Source organism: Podarcis bocagei (genome assembly GCF_964188305.1).
Source record: "Podarcis bocagei genome assembly, chromosome: 12".
NCBI classification, from domain to species: Eukaryota; Metazoa; Chordata; class Lepidosauria; order Squamata; family Lacertidae; genus Podarcis; species Podarcis bocagei.
In genome coordinates, this window is record NC_138137.1 from 41,220,937 (window position 1) to 41,233,560 (window position 12,624).

Genomic DNA, 12,624 nt, shown 5'->3' on the forward strand with positions numbered 1-12,624 from the left:
GTCCTTGTCAACGCATTTCAATTATCTAGTAGTCAGTTGCCAACTCTCTCCCCCCCCCTCCTGTAAAGTATTGATTTTGGGAAGGGGGAAATCTGGAAATTTGCTTCAAGGAATAGGAGACAAGAGGTGGCAACCATGGAGGCAGCCTAGTAACCTGGCAGGGTGCATCTAGCCATGATCAGGATTGCTGGGGTGGGCAACAAATGCAGCAGTGGGAAAGATGAAAGATTTTATAGGCAGGATCTCATATTAATACAGGAAGGACAACCATTTTTCTTTGCATACAACAGAAACCTTTGCTGTACATGCAGATAGCTATTTGAGAGAAACTAGGCTGCCAAGGATCTATCATCAGTTGACACTTGCTGAAAAAACAGTGGAGAAAACAAACCACCCACTCCATTCTCTAGAGGGGGGAAAAGCCATTCCAGCATTTTTCAGTCAACAGTTGAATTACTAAACAACTTGAGTAGCATGGAGGTCAGATTGGGATGGAACTATTATAATCCCATATAGCTCTTAATCAATTTAAATAGAATACTTCTACTATCATTGCACTGCTCCCAGTGCAATCAGAAATACCATCAGAAAAGGGAACTTTGCGTCCTGATTTCAAGTAAGTAAAATAATTTATCTTTAAGAGTCCAAGCAGAAAGTGAAAACATTTCATAGAGCAAGCTAAAACTACGGTAAGTATTCTGACTAGAGACACAGTATGAAGTCCTTACCAGGGAAGCAGGGAGGAGAGAGAGACTACCAAGTGCAGCATACTGACAAGGTCCTTCCAATTACGATCCCTAATAGCCAAACAAATGGTTCCTATAACTTCCTCATCTCAAGATTCATACAGTCATTAGCATAAGATCAGTAACAACCAGTATCAAGCAAATGACACATTCTCCTTACAACAGGGCTACAGTACTATTGTAACTCCGAATATTCATTTTAGATTAGAGATTTCTTCAGTAGCTTGAAGAAGCAACTGAAGCAACAATTGCTGTATCTTCCCGACTGCTTAATATCATGCAGGTAGCCCACAAGTTATCCATGCAGGCACCATGCAGGTTATCCAGCCTGTTAAAATCCACACAAATGAAAGAACACAAATAACCTATTTAAAATGAGAGCATCAGAACATAGATTTTCATTCCAACAAAAATTGGAAGAAATAGTTCGAGACTTAAGAGAGGATTAAAATAAATCTTATACAAGTTGCAAAAGACATTTAACCCATATCCATACTGTATAAAGCAGACCAATCATGGTCATGCTCATTGCCATCCTACAGCTGCCAACTTAAAGCAGAATATCAGTGAGATACAATATTCTCTACATGCTGTTCTAAATATCAGTCAGACAAGGAACAACAAGCATTTAGTAAAACATACATCTCCCAGTAGCAAGCTAAAGCTTAATTCTGCTTCTGCAATACTATCATATTGACTTTTAAATTGGTAGCTAAACATTCATTCACACTTTAGGAATTTTAGTATGACAAGCCTTGGTAAGATGAGGACTCTACATATTTATTGCCCAAATTCTGTTGAGCAGAAAGAAAGCTTGAAGCTTTCATTAATTTTCCACCTCATGATATAGCCTTCTAGAGTTTACAAAGTATCAAAACTTTACAATTCAAGGCAAAAGAATACTATGTAGCTGTTTCTTGTATAAACCCTTTTCTCTCTAGTAAGGGGCATTTTACAGCTAAGAATAAACAGAGCTGCCTGTTATTTCATTGTGCACCAGTTCAACTTACACTTCTTTGACTACAGCAACTGAGAGGACAGAACATGATCATAACTACTATCAAATTCAAGAGAAAATTAGCATAAGCTGAACTATGCTACAACACAGAAGACACACATCACATTTGACTGTGCCAACTGAAATATAGGCCAATCCAACACTCCACAGTACAAGGTTTCACATGTCAAATACAGATGGTACTGTTAATTCACTGTGAAGCCTATATAACAGAAGAAATCTCCCACAAATTAAAATGTTTCAAGCAATGTGGCCTTGACTGCTAAAACAATACCGATGCAAAGACAAAACTCACTTGATTTTTTGTTAGCTCTACCTATTAATCCTGTTTTTCATTAGCATGTTACATTTTCATAATTATTGTATTTTATTATGCATACTGTGAATGTCAATGTATGTTTATCTAGCACCCATATATAACAGTAACAGAATTAAATTACCAAAATAGAAGGTAGCCATGCTGTTTCAGAAATCAATAAAATGAAAGGAGCTATATCAGAAACTCAATTCAGATGTCAAACTTAATCATAGTTTGCATTAACCGTATCAAGAACCGGGGCAAACCCCAATTCACACATCTTATCCTAGCTAGCATTCTGCACTAACTGCAGCTTCTGGATCAAGTGTGAGGGAAGCTCCACATGGAGCACCTTTCAGAAATCCAGTCTTGAAGTAACCAACACATGAACTACTGTGGCAAGACTTTCCCAGTCCAGGGGTGGTCGCAGCTGTAGAACCAGTCACAGTTGGTAAAAGGCAACCTAGCAATGCAACTGGTTAAAAACTGCTCCCTTTAGAAAATTCTGGAATATCCTAAGGATAGTTTTCCTCAGGCAAAAGATATGTGTTTCTATTATCAGCCCATGGTAAAGCATTCTTGTCCTTCAAGGCCCAAGAATTCTGGAAGGAAGCAGCAAAAGTGTCAAGACATCCAGGATACCTTGGCCATCCCAAATCTGCTGAACTCATTTTACATTGCAATCCAGAATGGGATGGGGATTTATCAAATAAGCATCAAGACCACTAAGGAAAATACCTAGATCACACAAAATACATGAGACATAATATGTGCTGTCCTCAATATGGAACATTATGTATTTGGAAACTAGGTAAGTGGGGCTACAGGATAAACATAGCAGATGAAAGGTCTACAGGTAGAGATTTGTATTTCAGTTGTTGTCATGGTTACTTTTGTGTCCTAATATATGCCTTTCAACAGGGTGGATTGTTGGTCTCTTGATCTTGCATTGGAAGCAGTCAGATTCAAGGAACCAACAGCGAGAGCAGGTTGAAAAGCATACTTTGAGGAAAGCTAGCAAAAGATACTCAGATGTGTTTGTTTTCTATCTTACTTGGCATTCTCAACTCTGTCAAGGGTGACAAAAATCATGGTTTGCCAGTTCCGATGCCACACCAAGCCATTGTTAAGCTTTGCAAAGAAAAAAGAATTAAGAATTGACATGACATCAGAATTATGCCACAGGCATAATTATACAGTTGTAAGGGTTACAAGGCAATGCATGTGAATCACTCTGAACACTCAGCAGTACTATGTAAATACTAATTATTTTAGTTATTATTAAGTAGTCAACACCATGCAGACTGCTTGAATTCAAACATCTTATTACTCTGGCATGACCTTAAGCTGTCCTTTCAAGATTACCGTATATATTGAATCCTTGTTGATATTTTAGGACAATGTTTGGAACACAGTTACATAAATATGGACTCTATCTTTTGTTATTGCAACACATTATAATGGCAAGTCATTACTTTTCCTTGTAACATGAGGGGCACTCCCATTCAAGACAACTGGAAAAACCAGCTTCTAAATACTTTGCCAGTATTGAGAACCAGGACTTTGAAATGTTGCGCATTCCCTCTTGCTGGAATACAGTAAGTCACATGATTATTCTTATCTTTTTAAAAAGAATAACTGTAGTTCTTTACGCAAAAACAACTAATGCACCAAGAGAACCAGCAAATCATTATTCTAATATGCATAAGGAAGGTGTATGTGATGGTCATTTACAAAAAAAAAACCACAACCCATCACCATCTGATTGCATCCATACTGTCTAGTTTGGTCCATCTTTCTTCCCCTTTCCTTGTTTTTTCACAGTGCTTTCAGACAATGTTGCAATGCTTCCTATATTATTATTATTTTCATTTTGGGGGAAATCCATTTTTATTTTTCATAAAACTCGGTGCTTAGTTCCATCATTTGTTTACCACTAGTCCTGTAATGTTGTGGTGGGTGTGGTCTGTCAGTATTCTGGACTTCTAGATTATCCAGATTCCTCAGTCTCCATTCTGATTCTTAGATTATCTTCCCCACCACACCACACCCTCTATTCATATAAATTGTCATCCAGAAGTGGGAAGGAGGTGAGTGGGTGAGTTCTAAATGGCAAGCATCCCTGCCTCCCTTCAACTTTCATTTCATGGCTGGAAAGAAAGTAGAGGGTTACTCCATGACTGGCAGGACAGTCGTGGCCATGTCTGAATCATAGGGCATGCAAGCAACTTATCCTGCAGTGAGGGAAAGAACTAGCATTGTGTTGTCATCCCCACATTTCTAAAAAATCTTGTGGTTTGGGGGGGGGGGGTATGGAGAGATGTTTCCAAGCAGATGGGAAAGGCTATAGTTCAAGGTTGCAGTCTTAACCTCATTTGACTGGGATTAACTACCACTGAATTCATCAGAGCTCACTTCTGAGTAAACATAGTTAGCATTGAACTACAAGTGCTCTTAATTCAACTGCAGAAGTATGTGCACATGTGCAGGATGAGCAGTAGGGGTGAGTGGAGGACTAGTGTGGATGAGAGTGGAGAAGAAAACATACATGCCTGTTGGTGAAATTGCCCTGAAACACTACTTTTGAAGGACATCGCAATAGATAATCATGCATTGTATGAATACGTCACTGAAATCTGCTAACAAGAAAACTTGTATAAACTCACATTAAAAAGTTTGTGTCCAAGTACACACTATATGCATATTTATGATAGATAGAAAACTCCCACTTCACTCTAGGAATAAATTAGGATACTGGCAAAGTTCCTTCAAATGTTGAGAAGTCTCCCCCTGCCCTCTTAGCAATAGATGTTATCATGGGCACATGAAGAACCCACCTGTTGCCCTAACCAGGCTAACAAATGAAGCAATTCTAGATGTGCAAAAGAATCTGCTTCCTTCAATGAAATGAATGATAGTATCAAGGGAGTTTGTATGTAAAACACTATGACCAAGGAAACAGACTATGTATATAAAGCAAAAGGACTGCTGTACTTTTATACAGGTCACCCACCCAGTATGCACAGTACTAAACTTTAACCCTCCATCAAAAAATGTTCCAAGTAGCAAATAGACACAGCAAATTCCTGTTACCACATAAGAGAAAAGTATCTAGAATATGTATTACCTCACTTGTGAATTATAGTGGTAAAAGTTCCTTAACCCATGTAACATCTATTAGCAGGTGAAAATACATATGCAACATATGTAACATAAATTTACATGTCCTGTATTAATCTGTTCATTATAGGTGTGCTTTGTAACTGCAATCTACTAGTATCTGCAAAGAAGAGCACATGTGCAGAGGTGTGGAAAAGTGAGAGTTTCCCAGAAGCCAGAAGGACCAAGTACTTAGAACAGAGACCAACAACTGGAAGGCAGGGATCGGAATACAGCTCCTGGAAAGCTGCCAACTGGCCAGCAACAAAGTGCTCTTACCATTCCATCACTTTTCACATTAAGTGAAAAAATGTGTGTTTGTCTCTTGTTTCAGTTGCCCCTCCCATTCAAAACTAAATACTTTCAGCCCATCTGGCATGAAGCTAATTGTATAGCTATGTAAGGTGTCCTGTCATTGTTGTCTCTACTGCCATCAGTCATACCCCTTAATTTTAAGTGATGTTGACTGAGGCGAATGCAACAATTTTTGTGGCTCACATCTCCTGATAAGGCATCCTGGAAAGGAGGCATAGCCAGAAGTGGATACAAAGCAAATTCTGTACCTTGGGCTAACAGTAGGGCTGCTTCAGGATAGGCAGAATGGGGAAGTAGTAGTAAATAGGTGAAGAGATTCCTAGGAATGGGAAAAGTAGTCAGGGCTACTAAACAGTGGGTAATCCAGATTTGAAAATGGATGCAACTCTTTTTGTAGAAGTGGGTTGATAATGGAATTTGTACATCAGACCAGTTAAAAGGACCGGATGAACATTTTTTTGTCATCTTCAATGTTGCAGTGTTTCAGCATTTCCTATATTGCTGGATGAAATAACTGGATATAAATGTTTGCTGGAATGCTGTAAATTGCATGTTCAGTAGCTTAGAGATAAATGGAAAGTAAGTTAGAGTGTTCCATTCAGCAAAATTTCCTGGACCTTAAGAGGAAGTGGCAAAGGTTTTTGGACTTCTACAAAGCTACATGAGTTTCCAGAAACCTACACTTGGAGAATAAATGCATTATTAGCATATATGTGATATTAAGTAGATAGAAAATAACTATGTCATGAGAAATGCACAAACATTGCTGGAGCAGAATGCAGCCATCACCCAATGCTTATACAAGCCGCTAGAGAAGTTTTACCAGATCTACATGGTTTCTCTCCCCCTTACCATGTCTGTTACTCCCCCACCCCACCCTGGATTGCAATGGAGACAGGTGACCTCAAATCCTCTCTTTGTGTTCAGGACCCACCCACCCCCCATCCTGTAAAAGTCCACTTTCAACAGAAAGACAGCTGGGAAGCAGATTATATGAAAGAGGTCACAGTTCATGCATAGGAAAGCAACAGTGCAGATGGTGATGTTGGGCAGCTTGTTTCTCTAAAGGACCCAGGTATTATTTCATAGCACAACCACTTACTTTACTCAAGGGAATACCAACCAGCAAATGCAATTTCCCATTAACTTCCTCTCTCCATCTGAAATACACTTCCTGAATTATCAGAATCTAGCTCTTCAATGCTGCATAGATACATACAATTCAAAATTGAATAGCTGTGTGGATAATGTGTCTTGAACATCCCCACTCATGCCAAATCAATAAAGTTTTAGCTATGCATGCCCATCTTAATATAAAATGTTCTGAATCAAATGGACATGTTGAGCTAGTAACTGTAATCAAAAGATCCTCAACACAAAGATTAGAACTATAAAAATTCTACCCCATAGTGCAAGTCATATACAGTGGTACCTCGTGTTAAGAACTTAATTCGTTCCAGAGGTCCGTTCTTAACCTGAAATTGTTCTTAACCTGAAGCACCACTTTAGCTAATGGGGCCTCCTGCTGCTGCTGTGCCACTGGAGCACGATTTCTGTTCTCATCCTGAAGCAAAGTTCTTAACCCGAGGTACTATTTCTGGGTTAGCGGAGTCTGTAACCTGAAGTGTATGTAACCCGAGGTACCACTGTATAAACAGAAAAGGGAAACAAATATATTGCAGCTTGCAGATAACTGGCAAGATCCATAGTCAATGTTACATTGACTATATTGGGGTTGCTTAGTACAAGTGTACTATTTAGTTTGGATGGAGCAAGAAGGGTGAGTGATAATACTTACTAACAGTATGCTATGCTAACAGGGCCTTTTCTCACACTTGGCCAGAAAAAAAATGCTGGGGCATGAGGTTAAGAAGTGCTCATGGGTGAATGCCAAAATGCAATATGAGGTGGTGGTGTTAACAGGCTAACAGAAAATCACTTGAAGAGATAAAAATGAATATGACAAAGAGCTGATTAATAGCTATTACACAATCAATATAAAGTACAACGAAGCCTAGTCAAATTTAATAAAGGCAACATCTGTGCATGAAGTACACACACTTTGTAAGAAGAGCAAGAGTCTACAACCTGACGGCTGATATATATTAGCTACCATATTAGCTCAAGCGGAGGCCAGTTATCCTGCTTTGTAACTTAATCATAAGCAACCAAATCCTTTAATTAATATGGAACAGAGTGAATAAAAAAGCAATTAAAAAAACCCTGATATTTCAAGGCTCAATAGAATATTTCTTCTTTAAAATAAATAACCAGATGTAAATGACATCTGCTCTTAATGCAAGGATAGTACCTTAGAATTAAACTTACAGCCCTCTTTAAGAAAGGCTGCCTTTTTTTATAAGTATCTGTTTAACAAACATCAACACAACAGTCTAAATAGTGTACTTATATATTACGTCTTGATATTGGGGACAAGGGGCTGGCAAATCAACACAGATGTCATCCACTGAGCCATCTGGGTAACAATAAAAAAGCAATTATTGCACTATAATCCTAACACTACTTGAAATAATTTTGAGCATCCAGTTATCTAACATTAGCAATCTTGTTCTTTTCAAAAATACTAAAAATATGAAGTATTCTCAATTGGTCTTCTTTCCCTTTGTATTTTAAACCATTGTTTCACTAATCCACCCTAATATTGAGTAATTAAGTGGGTACAATGACACAATGTATACAATGTATTGCTATGGAAATAAAACTTTAACACTTAAAGAAAAATACAATGTACTACATTCAAAAGTAATGTAACTATCTTTCTTCCTGTGCTTAATACACTTGATTGAATCCAGTCTAAATTATCAGGCATTGAAGATGGCATTACATTAACCACATTTGGACATGATACCAAGCCACAAACTGCATTCATGGACAAGAGTTCACTTTATCATATGCATGAAGTTTTATTCTCAGTTAGGTGTGGTGTGTGTGTAAGTAAGTAAGTAGTGAAAACAAAGGACTGAAATGTAGAAGATGCAAACTGTGATAATTTAGAAGCTTAAACCTAATTAATTACAGAGGCCATTTACAAAGAACTGTTAATGTTGTTTGCATTTTTCTGTCTTGAAAGACAATGGAGTGTGCTTGGGGGGGGGGGGTAACGTCAAATTGCTCACTTAGCAGCACCAAAGTGCCCACATGTGCTAGAATTAAATTTCTCAGTAAATTGTGATTCAGTCATTTCACACTGGAGTCTTGCTTTGAAGTTCCTTGGTTCAAGAATGCTCATTTTAAGGTCAAACTGAGACTGAGATTGAAACTGCTATATTACAGTATATCAAAAAGTTTGATTCTGTCACCTGCAACCTGAATCAAGTTAATGTGTTTTATTCAAGAGAAACCTAGTCATTTATAATTTTGCCACAACCCGTTCAGCAGATCTTAATAAAACTTGAATATTCTTCATAGGTTAATTCACTGGAAAGTTTTTTAAATAAACTTCTGAGTACACCTCTCAGATGTGATGGCCTATATTAGACTTGTGGGATTAGATACATAGCATAACACCACACAGTAATTTAGTCACAAAAGTATGCCTCTCACAAGTCTTATGATTTATGAAGTTGTCAGACTTTCCAGAAATTTTGGGCTAGGTTTAACAAAGAAATATACAGCTACTGTACTACTATTTAGTTATGTTTTTGCACTACCACACCACATGCTATTTTCAGTTTGATTTTAACATGTACAAATTCTTCAGTTGTGAACAAAATGGGGCAGGGCAGTTTAAAATTGAATTAAAACCTTCCCTGTGGAAGTTTTGTTGTTGTTTTTAAAAAATAATAATATTCCTGATGATGCTTGAAAAATTCAATTAAAGAAACCTTAAAAATCATACTTGTATATTAATTGATTCATACAAATTTATGTAGATTAGACAACAACACTGGTTCTGAAGAAAGAGGCATACTATCATTTTTTACATCGTTCAGGTAACTATCAAACCAGGCACCAAATATAAAAAAGCTATCCCTCAGGGTGATAGAAGTCTCCAACACACATGGAGTTGTACTTATGTGAATAAGACATGAATTATTATTTTTAAACCTGCTCCTTGTTATCAAAGTCTTTGAAATAATTTAAAAAGCTGTTTGATCAACTAAATACTACAACTCAAGAAGTTATTCGGGAATTCAAAGATGCAATCTCAACTTAACAGTGGAAGAAGTCCCATGCTCTTAGAAATCATGGCTCACTCTGATCTGTCAGAATCAATCACTTCTTAACCATACTGAACTGCTTTTGAAGATGACCATGTTGTACATCTCAATCTGCTAATATTCCATTGCTAACTTTCAAGGGCTGCCCAACACACCATGATATGAACCTGAGTTCAGTCTACAGACTGGCAGCAGCTATCCAGGGTTTCAGATAGGGCCTTTCTCAATCCAGCCTGGAGATGCCAGGGATTAAACCTGGGAGCTTCTGGGTGCAAGGCATGTCCTCTACCACTGAGCCATGACCCAGGTTCAGTGTATACTGCAGTAGTTAGGAGCAGGAACGAAACTCCAGAAAGCGCCCCAGCCAGTAGACCATTCAGTTCAAATTATATCTTTCAGCTGCCAAAATCCCCTTCCCATCTGTGATATGAAGATAATGGTATTTTTAAAATGCTTTATTTATTGTTTGTGACTACTTTCGTTATGTTACTTTTTTCATGTTGTAAGCCGTCTTGAACATGATTTGAACTGTGGAAAAGAAGCATGCAAATAAAATTATTTGTAATACTGGCCTATCTTGCTTGGCAAGTGTAACAAGGAATGAAAAGCAGATTTGAGCATGAATGCTTTCCCCTCACATGTGGAAAGCAACACCCACCTTTCCAGTGAGCAGTCACTGCCTCACCCTACACCCCTAGAATTAGATAACAAGAATTGTAAAGCAAATTTGACCTGCCAATACCTTTCATTTCATAAAGAGTATCTGCTGGGTTCATAGTACAACCAGGAATGTAACTCCACTCCAATTAAATCCAGAAACCTTACTCCAACTCTTCACAAAACCCCAAGCTGGAGCAAGCAAGAGGGGAGGACGCTGAGGGTACTTATTTCACTTGTGAATCACTTCCCATAAAACTGTCCCAAAGCAATGATGACAGGGCATTGCAACACAGGAACCAAGTCACAGCACTGGCCTTCCAAACAGGGGACCAGACCTGGAGGTGCCAAGGACTGAAGCAGGGACCTTATGCATGCAAAGCAGGCACTCTCCTACTGCTCCACAGCCGTTTCCCGCAAAAGATCTCTGTTTCTGAGGCAGACTCAGAGGCTCCCTTTACATAACCGCCTCACCACCTGGCAGCTCCGCACACCTTCGCCAGGAGGATGCGAGAAGTGGAGCGGGGTGGGGGTGGGTTTATCCACACCCAGCGCCCTCAACGCCCCCCCCCGCGCGGACTCGAGAGACAGCTTCTTCTGCCACGAGGAAGGAGAGGCGTGAGGTAGGAAGCAACACGCGTCTCTCTCCCTCCGCACGGTATTCCCACGACCAGCAGGTCCCTCACCTTCGTGGGAAAGCGGACTTTTACTAGGGGTTAGTAAGCACCCGCGGAACACGGCGCGCTGTTGTTGTTTGCTTTCTGACTTCCGAGTACAAACACGCCTGTGGGAGGGAGGGAGAGAAGGAGGGAGGCGGCGGTTGAGCTCTGTTCACCTGCTCCCAACCGTCCCAACCGCCGCCCGCTCACGCGCCAGGGGGACGCTCCGTCCGTCAGTCAAGGGAGCAGCTTACTTCTCTCTCTCTCTCTCTCTCCCGAGCCCCGCCCCGCCGCCAAGTCCGTCCGCCGAGCAGCGCAACCCCATCTGCCCGCCGCGCGCCCAGCACCAGCCTCTCTCCCCTCAGGGCAAAAGCGAAAGCGCGGAGGTAGGGAGAAGAATCCCACCCGAATCTCCGGCGACAGACCTCCCCGTTACCTCAGCGCCCAACGGCGCCCCTTCCGCTCCAGGGGCCGCCGCGACAGCTCCGCAGCCCCTTATTCATTCGCCGCGCCGCTCGGTGACCGTCGGGTTGGGCTGCCCAGGCGGAGCCAAACCGCCAAAAGCAACCCCTCCCCTTGAGAAAGAGGAGGAGCTCCGGGACGGAGAGAGAGAGAGAGAGAGAAAGAGAGAGTAGGAGGGGCGTGGCGCCTTCCCTGCCCCGCCCCGCTGTTCAGGCCACTGCCGCTCTGATTGGCCGCGGTAGGTGTTCTCCCCGCCTTGCGTAGCGCGGCCGCCTCATTGGCTGGGGAAAGAAGCGCAAAGCTGGCCCCTGATTGACTGCCGCGCGACGCCTGGAGGCTGTCACGTGAGGCTAGGTGGGGAGTCGCTGTTAGCAAGGTCCGCTAGGCAGATCCACGGGCGTGTTTGGCCTCTTGTTCCCAGGTGGTCTCTAAGCGGGAGGTGGGGGACGGGGCAGCGCGGGGCTGTGAATTCTGTTTCTTGACGCATTTTTCCTTGCTTGCTTCTCCCCGAGCCGCCTCTTGAGATGAGCGCATAAGTCGAGAGTTGAATCTGGAAGGAGGCGCGCGCTTGGATGCCCTGGTGCAGCTGCGGCTGGGAGGCTGCACCCACCATCTCCCAGGAAAAAAGCAAGGCGAAGAACCTGGCCCCGCCCATCAGCCAGCGGAGCATCTGTCCCTATGCTTGCGTCTCTCCCGGTCCCAATTCCTTTTGTATCATACCCAGCTCCTGTCCCTTCCAGGAAGAAAGGTGAAGCAACCGCTTCAGGTGGCAGGATCTACAGTGGAAGCAACCCCCACCCCCACGCGCTTCCTGATGTACATCTTCACTCATCCCTCCTTCTATGCCAGCAAGGCGTGGGGTGCCATTTTGTGGTTCACCTCAGCCACCCAAATGTTTTGGGCCGGCCTGGATTAAATCTATAATATTGCAAAAGCCTCCTTTTTTGGACGAGCTTTTTCTCAAGCCGTCTTGCATCTGATTTGAAAAGCTAAGCCACGTGCATCTGAGACAACTGTTGCACCTGCACAGATGGCTGCTTCATTGGAGTTTGGGGCAGAGGAGTGTTGTATGTGAAAGGTGGCAAATGGAGTAATGCACATCTGGTGAGGACATCTCTGCCCCCTCTTT

The 12,624-nt window shown here is 41.5% G+C and overlaps 1 protein-coding gene and 1 long non-coding RNA gene across 4 annotated transcripts in view; one reads left to right on the forward strand and one right to left on the reverse strand.

The window, feature by feature from the left end:
* The window catches only part of MPP7 (MAGUK p55 scaffold protein 7), an 82,870-nt gene extending 71,278 nt beyond the window's left edge, over positions 1 to 11,592 (reverse strand). Inside the window, exon 1 of one of the 3 annotated variants that reach the window (XM_081164121.1) lies at positions 11,470 to 11,592. The gene's annotated coding sequence lies outside the window, so the exon portion shown is untranslated. The remainder of the gene's footprint in view (positions 1 to 11,469) is intronic. The other 2 variants (XM_081164120.1, XM_081164122.1) reach the window with 2 other exon arrangements.
* LOC308569889 lies at positions 3,025 to 5,608 on the forward strand. Its single transcript, XR_014000907.1, has 2 exons — positions 3,025 to 3,660; positions 5,313 to 5,608. It is a non-coding gene; the product is annotated as an uncharacterized lncRNA (long non-coding RNA).
* Positions 11,593 to 12,624: the final 1,032 nt, after the last annotated feature.